Genomic DNA, 8,152 nt, shown 5'->3' with positions numbered 1-8,152 from the left:
GGCGCTTAGCCTAAACCTCATTTAAGAGTAACTAGGCTCGAGGGCTCCTTCAGTTACCTCGGCTCGGGTTTTTACTTCGTAATTACTACTGGATTGACAGACCGCTGAGACGGTCTTCTCATGTCTTAATATTTCTGTCTTGTCATATCTTGTCATTCACCCTAAGTAGGATAAATTACATATTTTCTTCCAAAACTAACTATGATGTAAGCCCTACTCTCACTGTGTATGTTAGTTGCACTTCACTTGGCACCGTATGTTAGTTTAACAAAAATAGTGATGTGTAATGACTGCGCATATGATGATGGTTCATTGCTTATTACTTGATCGAATACCGAATAAGAATCTTATGTAGATGTGCATTCCAATGGTAATGTATGTAACTTACCGAATAAATAAGTAATAGTTAATTTAAATCGTCATTCTTTTACTCAATACAAATACCATGGATTATAGAATTGTATAGAGCGTTTGTATATCGTAACGAGAAAAAAATACTTTAGTACAACAACCTTATAGGCCGGTAAGAGAGTCGCTGCTGTCGCAGTTAGTTCTGCCAGAAAATGTATCTAAAACCTATATAAGCATATATTTATTTGACATTATATTAGGTCCTTACATATGAAATTGGCGTTTTGTATGGGAGGAACAAAAAGTCGAATATTTTTTAATATAATATATTTAATTAATCAAAGTATGAACCATTATTTTCTATGCACTTTTGGCATCTCATAGGTAGTTCATTGATCCCTTTACTAAAAAAACCAGTCGGACGGGAATCAATAAAATCTTTGAAGGCGATTTGGACTGCCCCATCGGAGTTGAATTTTTTGCCTTGCAAGAAGTTATCCAAATTTCGAAAAAAATGGTAATCTGTTGGAGCAAGGTCCGGGGAGTACGGAGGATGTCTTAGACTTTCCAATTGAAGCTCTTCTAATTTAGTAGCCGTCTGTTGCGCAGTGTTTGGTCTAGCGTTGTCGTGAAGCAGCAGTGGCGTGGAGCGATTGACCAGCCTAGGTTGTTTAGCCGCTAGCTTTTCCATCATGGTTTGCAATTGCTGACAATAGACATCAGCCGTAATAGTCTGGCCAGATTTGAGAAAACTGTAATGAACAATACCGGCACTAGTCCACCAAACGCTTACAAGTAACTTTTTTGGGGTTAATTTTCGCTTGGGGCAGGATTTGGCTGTCTGGCCAGGATCCAACCATTGCGCTGAGCGCTTCCGATTATCGTAAAGAACCCATTTTTCATCACAGGTAATGATTCGGTTTAAAATACCTTCATTATTGTGCCGGTTTAGTAATGTAACGCAACAGTCGACGCGCGTTTGCCGGTTTGCTTCAGTCAATTCGTGAGGTACCCACCTTTCAAGCTTTTTAATCTTCCCAATTTGCTTCTAGTGAATTAAAACAGTTTTATCACTAACATCGCAGCCTGCAGCTAACTCGGACGTGGTTTGCGATGGATCCGCTTCCACAATAGCCTTCAACTCTTCATTATCAACTTGAGTCTCAGGCCGTCCACGGGGCTTGTTCTGCAGATCGAAATTTCCAGAACGAAAACGTTGGAACCAAAAACGAACTGTGTTTTCTTTTGCAACACGACCGCCATACACATCATTCACCCTTCGAGTCGTTTCCGCAGCACTAGTGCCACAGCGGAACTCGTACTCGTAAATAATGCGATATTTTAAGTTTTCCATTTTGTAAAAAGAGTGACGCAAACAGAAAAAAACAGAAGAAAAAAAACAAATGAATGACGGTCATCGAACCACAAATACATGAGTCTATAGCTGTAAAAATTTGAATTTGGAATTCCTTACCAAAGAGGAGAAATTCGTGATTAAAGTGGCCAGTACGAAAAACGCCAATTTCATATGTAAGGACCTAATACTAACTTTTTGAGAAAAAAAGCATTATTATACGAAAAATATTTATCATGACTGTCTCTAAAATGCCTAATAATTAATCTATCTTTTGATATGACACTTAAGGGTCTTTGAGGATTAATTACATCACAGCGACGATATAAACTTGAGTGATTTTTATACGTCTTTAGCGAGAATAGTCGATATAATTGGTATATGTAAAACATACTTTTGTCTTTGAATTCTAGACGAGATCCGCAGTCTGCAGACATCGGACTTCATAACAGAATACTAATATTATAGCTGCGAAACATTAAATTCCCTTAGGCCACTTCGAATGTCATCTATATAATATACTAGCTTTTACCCGCGACTCCGTCCGCGCAGAATAAAAAAAATAGAAAACGGGGTAAAATTTATCCTATGTCCTTTTCCTGGTTCTAAGCTACCTGCCCACCAATTTTCAGTCAAATCGATTCAGCCGTTCTTGAGTTATAAATGGTGTAACTAACAAAACTTTCTTTTATATATATAGATAAAAGAAAGTCGTGTTAGTTACACTATTTATAACTCAAGAACGTCTGAATCGATTTGACTGAAAATTGGTGGGCAGGTAGCTTAGAACCAGGAAACGGACATAGGATAATTTTTACCCCGTTTTCTATTTTTTATTCCGCGCGGACGGAGTCGCGGGTAAAAGCTAGTATAATATAATTATTGAATTGACTTCGTTCCTGCAATTTTTTTCTAATAACAAATTTATTACCAGTGATAGCTGTATAATAAAAATATAAATTTCTAAATCGGGCCAGTGGTTTTTAAATAAATGTCGCGCTAGCCATTTATATAGGGGTACATAATATATATATAATATATATAACATATGCAATTTTTTGACTTTTATATTAATATAAAAAATATCTTTTATATAAAACATAATATTATGTACATAACACAAAAATATATATCTATGTATTACAGCCATTCCGAATTCACGGGGGTTACGTTTCGTAAATGTGACGCATACGAAATTGACCTGAAAGATTTGACTGTTTTTAAAATCATATAAATAAAATGCCAGTAACAACTTAAATACCCGTAGAGAGTAGTAAAGCAATAAAAACCCTTTAGTATCTTATCAGACATCGTATCCGTAAGGCGCGACCGAAACTGGTATGACGTGTACTAAATGTTAAAATGAAAACTTTAAAACATTCAGAACTATAGTCCGACAAACATATCTGACCCGGTGAGATAGGCACTGCTATCGCGGTTCTGTTAGAAAATATGTAAAACCTACTTGAGCATAGAATAAATAAAAGATCACTAGAAAGCTACAGTACGACTAGGATTTTGGCACAATAATTTAAACATTAGCAGGATGGCGCTAATAAGCTGTGGTAATTTAGTGTAACTTATGTCCACCGGGTCAGATAAATTTGTCGGACTAAAATGTTTTTAAACTTTTAACATAACTCGTATATACCGTCTTCGTATAAACCGACGGTGAAGTAAAATCTGGAAGTTTCTAAAATAAATATAGCAAGTATGAAAAATCTGTTCGTTCTGTTGACCTTGAGTTTACACTTTCCACACACCTGTATTGAATATATTGTTGTTTCAATTTTTTTAAAGAGAATGTGAGAGATGCCTATATAATTATGTACAAGTGCGTCGACAGTCAAAACGACACACCCTTATATGCTATCTTTAGTACATTTTAATGAATTTAGTATTTTTTCTTAGTACCATTCCAAACAAACTTGTAGCTTTAGCGCTGGCGGTAAAAGTTGTTAATGCTGATGAGGATTCGAACAAATAATAAATATAGAATTGACCGGCAGTGACATTAACAGGCGCTTTTAAGTCGGAACTAAGCCAAATCTGTCATTTCCAAGCAGCGACTTGTCTATATCTTTAAAGGTCAGTGTTATGCTCAATGTCTTTATTCACGCGTTGACAAATGCAGACAAAAATGTGTTGCTGTTTCGATGCAAAATGTCGCCGTGGGCGGTTCTAAGGTCAACCAGTGTGGAATATCAAATCGCCATTAATCAATTTAAATACAGTTAAAGGGAATTCGGTTAAAACCAGTTTTCGTTATAGATGTTAAGCGGCAGCACCGGTTCTGTTATCAGCCATCACTATTTTACGCGATAAAACGATGACGATATCTAATATATAAAATTCTCGTGTCACAGTTTTCGTTCCCGTACTCCTCCGAAACGGCTTGACCGATTCTCATGAAATTTTGTGAGCATATTCAGTAGGTCTGAGAATCGGCTAACATCTATTTTTCATTTTTTTTTTATGTGAAACATCTATAGGATCACTTGTAAACCTTGAATTGTTGGCGTGGCGACGCCTTGCTGTGGCGACGGGTCGCCTCGCTATACTGAGGTATACATTATTGTTATATTTATTATCATTATTATCATTATCATTAATTATTTAATTATAATATTTTATATTTTATGCATATTACTTGTACACACACGATGTTTCACATCTGCCAGGCGTCCCATGACGGCTCACAATTTTTTTAACAGCGCGCGGACGGAGTCGCCGGCGACAGCTAGTGTTTTATAAAGAGATTTAGGTCTCAGAAACCAATGGTTAGTATATAAAAGATTAAAGAGTGGACTGGTTTATTTATACACATGCGCAACTATTAGGGCGCAGAAAAATTAAAAATTTCACAGAGATGTTTAGATACTTAAATATCTATTACATAAACAAGAACTAAAAAAGGATGTTACTAAATTCATCCCTTAAATATCTTAAGGACGGAGTGAAAGTTTGCACGGAGAAATATTTTTTTCTTCTGCATGTTTATTTAAAAACTGACAAGTACTTTAAAAGATAAATAATTGAGTACCCTTTAAGATTTATTTGTAGATTTCAAGGCTAACGAAGTCGCGGGCGACAACTAGTTCTACAGACTGTTTATGTAATATCTTAATGGACTATAATACAAGTTTTTTTTAAATAATTTTTTGAAATAACAAAAAATAGAGAGTATCAATAGAAGTGAAGGCAGAAGACCACAAAATATTTTTGCGTTTTCACTGTACTGTAAAATTTGCATATAACCTTGTTGTGATCCCTCACATTCTCATTTTAAAAAACAGAGACCACGATATGTATTAATGGAAGTATTACGGCAGTGGAAGTTTACGCTAACAATGTTTAAATACATGTTCACGATGCGGCCATTGACCCATCGCAACAAGCTGCTGCGTAAAAATATTTTTTATATCTTAATTTTACATTCGACATCAAAAAAATTATACTCTGCATTAGCTGTCAATAAATTTGTCATCAAAATTTGAAAAGAAGTAGGAAATTGTGCATTTGTAACTTGGAAAAATAAATAATATTTTATGACCATCTTCACAAGGTTACGTTGTAGAATGTTTTGCATTTCATGCATGATAAAATTTGGATTTGCATGATAAAATAGCCCTGCTATAAAACAATAACTTCGAATTCAAGGTGAAAAAAACTTGATAAAGAAATCTGAATCAGACGACATTGATACTGACAGGGAAAAACAATTTTTGCATACGCTTATGCTTTGACTTTTAAGAGACAGGACCTCACCCGAGCGCGCATTCCCTTCTATCAAATAAAAACGAACAATAAGTTCTAAACTGTTTGTTTGTTTTTGTGCTCGTTAAATGTAATGCCATAAATATAATAAACCAATTATGAGGGCGTCCCAATCTTCATTAATACCAGTGTGAGATAATTAAACATCTCACAAACTAATGTCAAATAAAATGAAATTCAGTATTTGAAACTTATTCTACTTTAATTGCAAATGTATTTAAATTATAAAAAATACTTTTGGAACGAAGTTCCTTATCGCGCGTTGTGAAAGGGGGCTAGACGGAAAAAATTCTTACGAAAAGTTGTCACGACACTTTTTGCTATAGTAAGTATGTTAACGACGAATGAGCGCTACTTCACCATGGCAACGACTTGACAATATATAACGAAAATTCATAGAAATAAAATGTACTTCTTGTGGAGACTTAAGTTTTTTATTCATAGAATAAACATTGGTTCCTTCACTAATTAATTGAAAGGAACTTCGTTCCATCCGGGTGTCCCTTGACACCTCTCAAGTTTTTTTTAACATATTATTACTAAATGAAATTATCAATGACTCAAAAAATACACAGCGGATATAAAAAAAGTACTTTGACAACTCGACGTCAATTAACAATGTCAAGCCATACGACGAAATTGATGTTACTATTACAAGAAATAAGTTCCATATGTTTTCCATAACAATCTGTTTTTCAGGACAGGTGATTTCGATTGCCATCTTTACCATACCCCACCCCCAAGTAGTAGTAGTAGTACTTGCTTGTAAAAAGCAGCTCTTCGCTTAGTCCGTTTCTCTATAGTCAAAGCGTTTATGCAAATATTGTAAGTAAATTTTAGATTTTGCATATCTGACCCTGATTCTTACTATTTTAATGATTTCGGCTAAAAATTAAATACACATTGTTATTTTCAAGGACGTTTTGAGCTTTTGTAAGTTTTTTTATTTTTTAATGTAATTTTTTTTTTTACTTTAAAGGCCGGCAACGTAACTGCGCTTCCTCTGGTGTGCGGATGATGGGCGTCGGATCAAATAATTATGAGCTATCTGCTGCTTGTTTAACCCCTTTTTCTGTGTATTTTTTTTCTAATGTATATGCATTATGTGTATCGGGAAGAGAACAACTTTTATTTAAGTTTTGCGCGATACATTTTAAATTGTACACATAACTTAAAAACCTGCTTCGTACGTGACATATCGTTCGTTTCTGAGATGAAAATCTTTTTATAAATCATATCAGCGTCAGACGTAACAGAAATAGCAATATGATTTTAAATTGATTTAGGTTCAGAAATAAAATTAGTAAAATCTTACTAATATTATAAATGCGAATGTTTAAATGGATGGATGGATGGATGTTTGTTTGAAGGTATGACCGGAACGGCTGAACGGATCTTGATGAAATTTTACATAAATGTAGAACATAGTCTAGAAGAACACACAGGCTACTTATTCACAGACGGTGTCGCGGGCGACAGCTAGCAATTACTAAATTGACTATATTATTCTTGTACAAGCACGATTAAAACTTAAATATATATGTGTGACAACTTTAACACCAATTGTCATCCATTATCATACATAGTCATTCAAAAGAATATGTAAATATCATGAGGTTCTTGTTTTGTATGAATTACATTTATTGCTTAACTGTATAGGTGTTAATACTTCCTTATGTAACCTTACATCACTCATAGTCTGATTCATGTAAATCTTACTAATATTATAAGATGGATTTAGATGTTTGTTTGAAGGTATCTCCTGAACGATTTAACGGATCTCTATCAAATTTGGCATAACACATACGCTACTTATTAAGTTTCTTTTCTAATTCCGAGCGGACGGTGTCGCGGGCGGAAGCTACGAGTTATATGTTTTTATCAGTATGTAGCTAACTATATTTTCCCTAGTTTTATTGTTGGTTGACTTCGCATAACATCCTTGAATTTATTTTCAGATATTGCATTAAGTTTTCCTTCACTGTATGAATCTTATCTATATATATAAAAGAAAGTCGTGTTAGTTACACTATTTATAACTCAAGAACGGCTGAATCAATTTGACTGAAAATTGGTGGGCAGGTAGCTTAGAACCAGGCAACGGACATAGGATAATTTTTACCCCGTTTTCTATTTTTTATTCCGCGCGGACGGTGTCGCGGGTAAAAGCTAGTCTATATATAAAAGAAAGTCATGTTAGTTACACTATTTATAACTCAAGATCGGTCGAACTGATTTAGCTGAAAATTGATGGGGAGGTAGCTTAGAACTAGGAGACGGACATAGAAACTTTTTTATCGTGTGTGCATTTTTTTTTATTCCGCGCGGACGGAGTCGCGGGTAAAAGCTAGTTATGAATATAATAGATATGAAATTCGAAATTCAAAAAACACACTGATACAGGGATTGAACCCAGAGGTGTATTGCTTAACAACTGTGTCACCGGCAGGTATATAACAAGTATCTGTAGAACTAAGTCAAATATTTTATTCAGGCATTATTTTTCGCAGGTAAATGTTGACACATATATACATGTATGAAATCAAGTTTTTCCCGAATAAGGTTCAGTGGTGAAAATTGTAACATATTAATGTAATCAAACATAAGTTATAATTATATTCACTATACGACTCATTTAAGAATTGTTTGAACCTTACCTTGAAAACCATT

This window comes from Papilio machaon, chromosome 16, assembly GCF_912999745.1.
Source record: "Papilio machaon chromosome 16, ilPapMach1.1, whole genome shotgun sequence".
Classification (NCBI taxonomy): domain Eukaryota; kingdom Metazoa; phylum Arthropoda; class Insecta; order Lepidoptera; family Papilionidae; genus Papilio; species Papilio machaon.
The sequence above is the reverse complement of the archived record's forward strand: the minus strand, read 5'-3'. Positions refer to the sequence as shown.